General features: G+C 37.5%; 1 long non-coding RNA gene across 1 annotated transcript in view; it reads right to left on the reverse strand.

Annotated features, from left to right (window-relative positions):
• LOC135106775 (uncharacterized) overlaps window positions 1-7,220 on the reverse strand; it is a 21,432-nt gene extending 14,212 nt beyond the window's left edge. Inside the window, exon 1 of the long non-coding RNA XR_010271463.1 lies at window positions 6,798-7,220. This is a non-coding gene — a long non-coding RNA (uncharacterized LOC135106775). The remainder of the gene's footprint in view (window positions 1-6,797) is intronic.
• Between the last annotated feature and the right edge of the window lie 3,857 nt (window positions 7,221-11,077).

Raw genomic sequence — 11,077 nt, forward strand, 5'->3', positions numbered from 1 at the left:
TACGGCCAGAAAAACAAAATTGCCGCCTCCGACTTCTAAAACAATTGGGCAGTATGTTGGCTTCTAATGCACATGCAAAGACAATTTTAGTGTTTAATATTTTTCATGGTCAAGGGATGCGATAATAATATTACATATCACATCTTGAAATACACCATAATTTCAAAATTAAAAGTCACTATTTATGCATTTCCTCTGTTCATATTTGTTAAGACGCATGAAATTAAAAACCAATTTTCTTTTTTTGGACCGATAAAGGACTTCTCAAGGTGCCAGTGTGGCAGGCTATGGCTCAAGATGGACTACAGGTGATGAATCGATGCATCAAATTTCATAATTATGCCACAACACGACTTTCATTACGATTCCGCTGATCTATCTCTAGTGCGTACAAACATATATGTGTGTGTGTGTGTGTGTGTGTGTGTGTGTGTGTGTGTGTGTGTGTCTTTTTATCAGTGCGGCAAGCATAACTGTTCCGTATATTGGTTTTGCTACTGTTCCGAGTGTCCATCCACCTCCCGCCTTCCCTACCCCATCGAGCCTTTATGTACGAGTACACGAGACAGGTCATCGATTCCTCATCCTCAGCCACTGTTACGCTCCCTACACACACACACACACACACACACACACACCTCAATGATTACCCCCACATGGCCCTGTTACGACCTTGTGTGTGTCAACATGAAAAATGGGAGGAAGAACGCGGGAAGGAAGGCAATGACGCAAGAAAATAAAAAATGCAAAGTGTGTATCTTGCCTTTGCCTTGGCTTCTACTAGGCTACAGGGGCAGACTAGCCTCTCACGACGAATGGCTGGCGGAAAGTCATCATGGTTAACTTTAATGATGAAATGTGAGGGAAAAAAAAAAAACACACACAGCAGACAAACTCACTTCCGATGGACAGATTATCGTTTTAACCCCGCATTATTCAGAGGAACACGTTGGCATTAGCATCATACTCTTATACAATTCATACTTGCGCTGAGCTCACTGAACTTCCCTCAGCTGCTTCACCGGTATACATACTAACACGCAAGGCAGAGCAATGCTCTTATAATGCCCAACCTCATAAACGGTACGTCTCACCCGCATGTATGCTGTAACCTCTTCTGTTATTCGTGCACTTAGCCATTACTGTTATTATTTCACGACGCTGTAAGCTTAAATCGTCAAATAGTCATCAGTAAAGTTGCTGGAGCGAAAATTCTGATCTGCTAGTCAATGCAAGCAGGTGGTCTCAGATACGAAGCAGAACTATTTGACCAATAGCAAATTTAGAGTCTTTCCACCCGACCCACAATGAACCCACCAGTATGTAGTAGATCTACAAGGAATTCACGTGCGGCAAGTTCCTCAGGGTATCGAAACTCCTGCACTTTATGAGTCTGTGAACTTCACAAGTACCATCGTGAGATAGCAGGAACTCGTCCAACAAAGGGCTTCGATTAATAACCATCACAGAACACAGCGAGAGTGAGTGCGCCGAGTTAGCGTGGGGTTAATTACATCAGTCACCTGCATCAGAGGCAGCATGGGATCGCCGAGGACAAGAAGTGTTCACGTGAAGGTCGCTGCTTTTACACTTAGCGGTACTTGTGCTATTTATGCTCTTCTTTTTTTTCATGAGATTAAAGTATCTAAATAAAAAAGTATACCTAAACACCCTTAGTATGTCCATCAACTCCAACTTGCTTCTATCCCCGTCCCTTTTATCTGACAGCAGCTTTTATTTATTGCTTAAGAAATCAGTACTCAATTTCATAAAGGCAAATTTCACAAGCAACAGACACAGTAAACAGACACCACACGCGCCGCCCCGTAGTTCACCCCAAACATACTTCCCCTCGAGGCCTATCACGTGCTGAGACCACTCCATGAACCCGTGGTCTATATTGAGGTGTCTTCTATATTACAGTCGTGCCACTCGAAGCAATCCAGGTCCGAAACCCAAGCCACTTTCTCGACCTGAGGTGGCAGTCGTAAATAGAATTGTCGCAGCCGCAGCTCAGTCTTTAATATTATTTTATTCTACTTGATGTATTCTATTAACTTATTTGTATATTTACCTTGTTTTTATCTATTATTTATTTATTATTGACTTATTTATCTATCTTCATTTTCAGCTTTTTTATTTATTCATTTATTTATTTTGTCCCTGCTTATTCCCCTTTTAGGCGGGAAGCTGTTGGATCCACTTATAAAGTCTTTTGCCACACGAAACGCCCAACTACATGGAAACTGTTTCAGCAAAAGAAGAGATGTGAAAGTTCCAGTTGACATTTATAGAGTACAGTCCAAGAATGTTCACCAGAGAGGAGGGAGATAATTGAGAGTCACCAGTGAAGTAGGAATAGCCGTCTGGAAGGTTGTGTCGAGTGGATAGATGAAGGAATTGAGTTTTTTGAGACAATAAACATCATAAGGTTAAGCACAGAAGTTAAGCGTTCTGTGGCTCCTCCGCGTGACCTGTTTAATTCCTGTCCAAATACAGTAAATGAGGAGGAAATATACACACGAACGTTTGCAGTGATGAGATTCGTTGTCACTGTGTGTGTGTGCGTCACTGCAATCATCTGCCTTCTCTTATCTATAAACTACGTCATTATGAAGTAATCTTTCGATTAGTAACGCCTCGCTTCGGTAGTAAGTGCCTCGCCGCCCACCCACTGCTGCCCACAGTGCTGCCCAGGCTCGGGTGTGCCCCCAGCCTCCAGGGTTTTCCTTTGAAGTCTATGGAGTGTACTCGTAAGTGGTCGCCTGTGAAGACGCTCGGCTGCAGCTTCGAAACCAGCCACAGGATATTCTCGGAAATACTCTCATTGTGATTCCCACTCAAAGTTGCCATTCCTAAAGAAATTTAATCAACTTGTTCAAGAGTGACTGGCACCTACTCTTCCAGACTTTGGAAATATGCCTCCCGGCGCTACGTGCCATCGCCCTCACCTGCAGGACCGAGCCTTGCCTGTGAGGCACCACACACCACCAAGCTCATTTTTTTTTTTTTTTTTTTCATTGTAAAACACTTCCACTTGTCACTGTAATCTCCCACACTCTGTAACCACTAAGAACCTTTAAATATTAATACATATATTTTCAGCCTCATGGTTGCAACCTTTTATTATTACTATTATTATTATAATTATAATAATAATAATAATAATATTAATAATAATAATTATTATTATTATTATTATTATTATTATTATTATTATTATTATTATTATTAATATTATTATTATTATTATTATTATTATTATTATATATCCCTAGGTCCCTCTGACAGTAAAGCGCTGCAGCAACCGCTTCAGACCAACGTGAATCGCGAATTTGAACACCTTTAATCATCAAGTTAGTAAACAAGCCTTCAGCAAGGTTTACAAAGAATAGCCAACTATTTTTATGTTGTCTCTCCACTGTTTGTGGGCGTGACGCTGATGGGGAAACAGTACCATACACCAAACTGTGAGCCTCATTCAAAAGACTACCTCTGAAGCAGCCTCAGATCCAGGTTAACAGGTTTCTTTTTCTTTTCTTTTTCTTTTTTTCTTTTTCTTTTTTTTTTCTTACGAATGCATGGAATCCTACATAAATGGTAAAGATGTGACATTAGGTGAGATAAGTTCCTTTGTTGTGAAAAAAAAAAAAACACAGAAACTGTAAAGCGACCTTTATATTATGCTAACATTTCAAAAACGTGCATTTCGTCCTAACACAAGAAGAAATATACGGACACACACAAGGAGTTTCTCCGAATGACCGGCTTGGGGCGTCTTTCCGTAAAGCGCTAACGACACTCGCCAAATTACCCGTGTTGCTAAGCACAGATTTAGACAGCATCCAGCAAGACTCTCCCTGCTGAGTGAGCTTGCTTTCCTCTCTTTTTTCTCTTATTTAATCACTGAGTTTGCCGTGGGGATTATTAATAACCAAATTAATCGATTTGAGAACGTTTTCCTGATATAGCCTATTGCCCTGATTGCACTTGTAGCTCTTAAACGATATTTACAGAGCAGTGCAGTATATTTCGATTCATTCGACGAAACTCTAGGCTCTGCTGAACTTTGCAAGAAAACTGGACACTTTACATAAGGCCGAGGAAAACAAATAATACAAGAATGCAAGAGGTGGCGAGACCCGAGACAATCACTGGTGTCCACTCAGTAGCCTATAGATACACATGTGCTCCTAACTCAAGTAAAATAACGATTATAGAATTAAATAAAGATACTAAAATGCTATAGAATCCTTACATTAGAAATCTGCGTTGCCCATATCAAAGAATGGCACGATAAGCTATTTAAAAGCTTTCTTAAAATATCTCCTCAAGCTCCACAGGATGTTAATGGCTAAGCCTTACGATTACACTTCACATATGAGGAACATTTCAAAATAATTAGAGCAAACAGAAATGTAACATGTTTGGGATATCAAAGCAGTATTCTCCTTGTTACCTCTGTCGTTTAGTGATATTTTCTTCAACCTTTCCCAAGTTCATGCACCCTACCGAGAGCTTTTCAGAAATTAATGTACAGTACACTAGCGCGTAGGCTTATGGATAAAAAAAATATAAATAAATAAATAAATAAATAAAACGAATACTTCACGTTTTTCACTAGTTTTGAGACTAAAAATATAGATAAAAGTATTAGCTTTATTTTAAATACAGAAAGTTGCTAATTGATCCTAAATCATTGTTCTCTCTCTCTTCCTCCTCTCATCTCTCTTCCTTACTGTCTCCGATATACATGCTACAAACGCAAATTGACCCCCTATTTCAAGACATTGTGTCATGACTTATGAGTAAGTGGATGGAAGGAATTACAACATGGGTATGTTGATCAGACTTAATTCTCGGTTATTTTCGTTTTTTTTTTTTTTTTTTTTTCAGGAGGGAAAGAAGCAAATGTAAATGTAGATGAAAACTATCTATCTACATACCAGTGTTTCCTTCCATCCACCTATCTTTATCACTCACAGAGTGGTTGAGTGTTTCCAAGGAAACCTGGGGGTATACTTCTACTACCGGAGCCAGTGTCTACAGAACAATACATTCCTGGCATGCTACACCGCCGCCGGCCCGCAAGTCGCAACGGTGCCATCTCTATCCCATGGAGACGCGGGTTCCGTCGGAGTGTAATACATATACTGATATAATACATAAATTTGTAATATTTTAAGCTCATTTTGAATTCATTCCTTACATGACATTTTTTTTTTTCTTCCTAAAACATCTTTTCGTACTGTGCATTCTCATACACAGTGACCATGTCATGTATCCCCATCATGTATATATCCCATTTCCAGGTACCTGATGAAAAAAAAAAAAATGCACCCTGGGATACACCATGCACCCAGGTTGACTATTACTGGTTTAAAGGAAAAATGCTAAAATTTTCGACCTTAGAGAGTAACTTTTCAGCAGTACGAATGTTTATTCTTAATGACATTCTTAACAATAAAATGCATGTTTGTGTACACCACGCAAGCAAAATTTACGAAATGTCAACACAAAAATGGTGCTTCGTTCATTTTTGTTGGCAAAGATGGCATACGTATTATGAAAAAGATACTAGCATAAAAATAACAAATTCATAAAATATGATAAACTGATGAAGCTATAATAATTCAATTAATATTTACTCACATTGAAGAATACAGCCCTTTCGTAAGTATGAAGCACTGATCAACGGTGTGTGGCTCATGTTTTCAGTAGTTTGCTGGTTATTTTGTTCTCTGTCTGCATATTTACATACAAATGTACTACCCCTTACATTAATGAAATCACTAGTCTTAAAAGCGGACATTTTTTTTTTCCCCCCTCCAGCGTGATCATACACCATACAGTATTCACTCCTACGCTAATGATAACATCCTGCACTTTTCTTTCTTTTCGTCGACGGCCAACCCTTCAGGAAGTAAACAGTTCACGCAGGGAAGCCACAGAACGCCTGACTTCTGATCTCTGAAATTTATGATTGCTACAGAGCAAACTTAGTATTGTTCAATGCCTCAAATACTCAATTCCTTCATCTACCAACTCGACACAACCTTTCAGACAACTATCCACTCTTCAGTGACACTCAACTGTCCCTCTCTTCTACACTGAACATCCTCGGTCTGTTCTTTATGTATAATCTAAACTGGAAACTTCACATATCATCTCTAGCTAAAACAGCTTCTATGAAGTTAGGCGTTCTGACTCGTCTCCGCCAGCTTTTCTCACCCCTCAGCTGCTAACTCTATGCAAGGGCCTTATCCGTCCATGTATGGAGTATGCTTCACATGTATGGGGTGTTCCACTCATACCGTTCTTTTTAGACAGGGTGGAACCAAATTTTTTTCGTCTTATCAACTCCTCTCCTCTAACTGACCGTCTTCAGCCTCTTTCCACAATTTTCACGTCAACTGTTCTTCCGAACTTGCTAACTGCATGCCTCCCCTCCTCCCAAGGCCTCGCTGCACAAGACTTTCTTCTTTCTCTCACCCCTATTCTGTCTAATGCAAGAGTTAACCAGTATTCTCAATAGGTCATCCCTTTATCTGGTAAACTCTGGAACTACCTGCCTGCTTCTGTATTTCCACCTTCTTATGACTTGAACTCTTTCAAGAGCGAGGTTTCAAGACACTTATCCTGTATTTTTGACTAACGCTTTCGACTCTGTACTGGGACCGGCACCTCAGTGGGCCTTTATTTATTTTTTTTTTTTATTTATGTTACCCTCGGCCAGTGCCTCTCCTACATATAAAAAAAAAATAGTAAATGCTACCACAATCCCATACAATACTCACGTTTGTGTGTTGATGCTTGGTAAACTTTGCATGCCTGTCTCCCCCATTGCACGCTTCATTCGCCAGCTGATCCTCATATAACCCACGCCACACTACTTCACAGCACTTGTTCATCACTTATTTCACGATATTAATGAGCTTTCTCTTCAAGCTGGAAACGATGGGAGGTGGGCGAATTGACAGGTGTTGGGCCGGCGGATCCCACGTATTTGCCTGCCTCTCTCCTTTTGGAAAAGCAATTTTCACCTTTATAGCATTTTTGATGCGACGAATATTATTTCCTGAACTTCATGGCACTTTGATAACTAATAAATGTTATAATGAGAGGCTAAAGTAGAGTAGGGAGCAGCATCATGTTGACGATACCCACTACTCTGCCTTGGGACGCCATACTACAGGCCCGCGGGGTGTTCCTTGAGGCTGCGCGTTAACCCTTTCCTTTAATATAGTGTAAGTGTCCTTTATTCCTTAGGACAAAGGAAGAAATCCCTCAGAAATAACACAAGCAGGAAAATTTTACGTCAAACGAGGGAGAAATAGAAAATAGCCAGCTTAAAGGTCACCACGTGCATTTGATGTCTACATTTGGGGGATTTAATATATGACGTCATGGCAATGGCTTGATCAAGGCTGTATTAATCTACTATGCCAGTCTTACACAGCTGGTGATCCACCACCACAGCCTTTAATATATTTTCTCAAGTTCCTATTGATATCAAAAAAATATGCTGTGTAAAGTTTTATTTGCAGTTCCCAAAATTAATTTAAGACGTTATTGTTAGTTTAAATTATGTTTGTTTGTTTGTTTGTTTGTTTTTTAATCATTGTACAGAATGGTGTGGTCTTATATTCTTATTTAATTTTGTCTTTAATTCTTGTCCCATGACGAGAGTACCCACAAATGCGCACAGTGACTGCTCTCAAATAAAATGAAATAAAAAAAATAATAATAATTCTATGATTATCCACATTATGATAAGGTTATACACAAAAGTTTCTCCCATGCAGAAAGTACCCGTGCACCTACGCACTACCTTCCGCATTTACTACATCTACTTGTACAGTACTAAGTTTTTTTTTTTTTTTTTTAAGCATTCATTTTTCGTCTCTGCCAGCGACCAAACAACCCCTTTATTGATATCATGAAACTTTAAAAATCAGGTCCGGTGAGGTGGGCTAGCTTAGACTGTCTCCCAACATTAAAGCATCATATTTCAAGATACAGTTAGCCAATTTCTTCTATTATACACCTCTGTAATGTGTACATATGCATAATTCTTTTATTCCAAAAAATTTTTCATTGTATTATACTTGGATAATTTTTCAATGCTCAATTGCACAAGCAGTATATACTGATGTTCATCCTTACATTTTTTTTTTTTTTACTTTTGTATCCTATTTATCAAGGGTGTGCATTAGCTATAGAATGTGTAGTTAAGTTAATAAATATCCACGCTACACATAACCTTGTGGAACAACTCCCGCAGGGTTTTATACTGTGCAGCACTGACAAGTTGTAGCACCTCATTCCTTGCGTGCTATAGGACTCATGGGTGTTTATAGCCTAATGAGCGAATTCTTTCTGAAGATTAAGCTGCATCTGAAGGAACAGCAAATGCTAGACATACCTGAGCAAAAAAAATCTCCCCTTACCAGTTTCAGTAGAGACAGTAGCCTTAGGAGCACTATATCATTGCTCAAGGGAATCATTTTGAAGGGCGTGGTGCTCATGCTTAAGTACTTTCATGTATAATAGATCTAATTTCGGAACTTTTTGATACTATCTTATGTTGTAAACTTGATCAGTTACCACTGCAATCCACAGAAAAGAACTAACTCATCACCACTGGAGATCCCTCTGTTTATATAACTCATTAATAACCCTCAGAGTTCTGACTTCCTTCACTCATAAATTCAACCATATTTTTTTTTTATTAGCACTAAGGAACAAGACATGAAATATATATATATATATATATATATATATATATATATATATATATATATATATATATATATATATATATATATATATATATATATATATATATATATATACACACATTGTTATGACCCAGGTTCAACCCCTCTCACAGCTGCCACTGACTCAGGTCAGCTTCCCTAGGCTACCTCCTATGTAACTTAGTGCAGGGCACACATGTGCATATACACTGTACAGGGTCCTACTGGTCTCCTGCAACAATTAAATATATGAGATTGCCACTCCATTTTCCTGCCCAAGGTGAAAGGAATATACTAAACACCAAGCCAACTCCTACTTGACAAGAATGAATCACAAACCATGTGCTGAGAGGAGGGGGCAGGAGGCACAGCTAAGACACAGGACACACAAGTATGAGGTTTATAATATTCTGTGAGCTACCTCCCACTAGAGGCAAAAACCACCCACATTCACAGAATATTATATCCTCCTGCATATGAATAGTCTATCCACAGTCTCCTAGAGGCCTACAGGCAGCTACACACACACTGAATTATAAAAATCCCCTGATTTCAGAGCTCCCAGCAGCAGCTCTAGAAATCAGTCACATTTAACAGCACAAAAACAATGATTACACAAGTGCACCATGACAGACAGAGCCCAAGAAGTTCAGAAAAACCACAGGGAGGTTCCCAGCATAACACAGTCACTTAGACAGTGACGGAGAGGGTAAGACTTGTAATTCACCATAAATCAAACTGGCATGAACACTCAGTTAAAGCCTGTGACTGGTGCTTATCCTGCCTAGCAAAGGCAGGGTCATACTGCCACTAATACTTATGCAACAGTTACTAATAATGGCCCTCTAATATATTTGCTGACCCACGTGCCAGTGCTCCGTCACTCAAGAAATTTATCTGTGTCCTTCCCTTGTGACAACAAGTACCTGACTCAGGTGCTAGGACAAAGGGACACATGTGCTCACAGATATGTTGGGACGAGTCACATGACAACAGAAAAGGGGAAGGAACAGGGAAGAAACGAGAGAGGGGTAGCAGGTAGCTAGCACGCTCACCTCACTCACTCAAGCTTACTATAAAAAGATGACAATCTTGCAAAAATTATTGTTGGGTAACTACAGGGGCTGGGTAGGATCTGATCATTCTATATGCGAGGTCAACTCTTCTGTTGTATAATATATTGGACTCAACATGAGGGAACAAAAGGAAGCAAGGAAATTTAATAGGGGAAGAAGATTAAGTAGATGCATGGGATTTCAAAGTAAACTGGGGGAGTGAAGGCAGGCATCTATCTCAGACATCTTTTGTCTTTCTCTCTTTCCTGCATCATCTTTGTCTCATTTCTCTGTTTATTATTATTTTTCTCCTCACTATCTTTATACCTCACTGTGAATAACAATATATATATATATATATATATATATATATATATATATATATATATATATATATATATATATATATATATATATATATATATATATATATATATATATATATATATATATATATATATATATATATATATATATATATATATATATATATATATATATATATATATATATATATATATATATATATATATATATATATATATATATATATATATATATATATATATATATATATATATATATATATATATATATATATATATATATATATATGTGTGTGTGTGTGTGTGTAATTATTGATGACACAAAAGAAAGTCTGGATCAAGTAATAGTTTGTAGGTGAAAGATAGCTCATTATTTTGCACACCCAAGAGAACTACATTTTTTGCCCCTTGTCTGTTTTCTTCTTTCAGTTGTGATCAAGATAGTAAATATATTTTCAATTTATTTTATTTCCTAACCCTTGATGCTCTCCTCTTACAGTTCCATATTATGTCAAGAGTTAATGTCTCCACATATGACATAATTATAATCCATATACATTAATGGAAGCATCATCAAACACATTCTAGAACATTACTTCCTGGTAACTCCATACTGTTTTCATTCAGACAGCTTGAAACTTGAAGTTGCTTGAATGAATTAAACAATAGTTTGTAGACTGAGTCTCATTCATATTTCAGCATAACACTAGCTGACTAGCAAGCCACCAATCAGCATTCCACAAGCATATATATATATATATATATATATATATATATATATATATATATATATATATATATATATATATATATATATATATATATATATATATATATATATATATATATATATATATATATATATATATATATATATATATATATATATATATATATATATATATATATATATATGACAATGTCTTATTAGCTGAGA

The sequence above is a fragment of the Scylla paramamosain genome, chromosome 14, assembly GCF_035594125.1.
Source record: "Scylla paramamosain isolate STU-SP2022 chromosome 14, ASM3559412v1, whole genome shotgun sequence".
NCBI classification, from domain to species: Eukaryota; Metazoa; Arthropoda; class Malacostraca; order Decapoda; family Portunidae; genus Scylla; species Scylla paramamosain.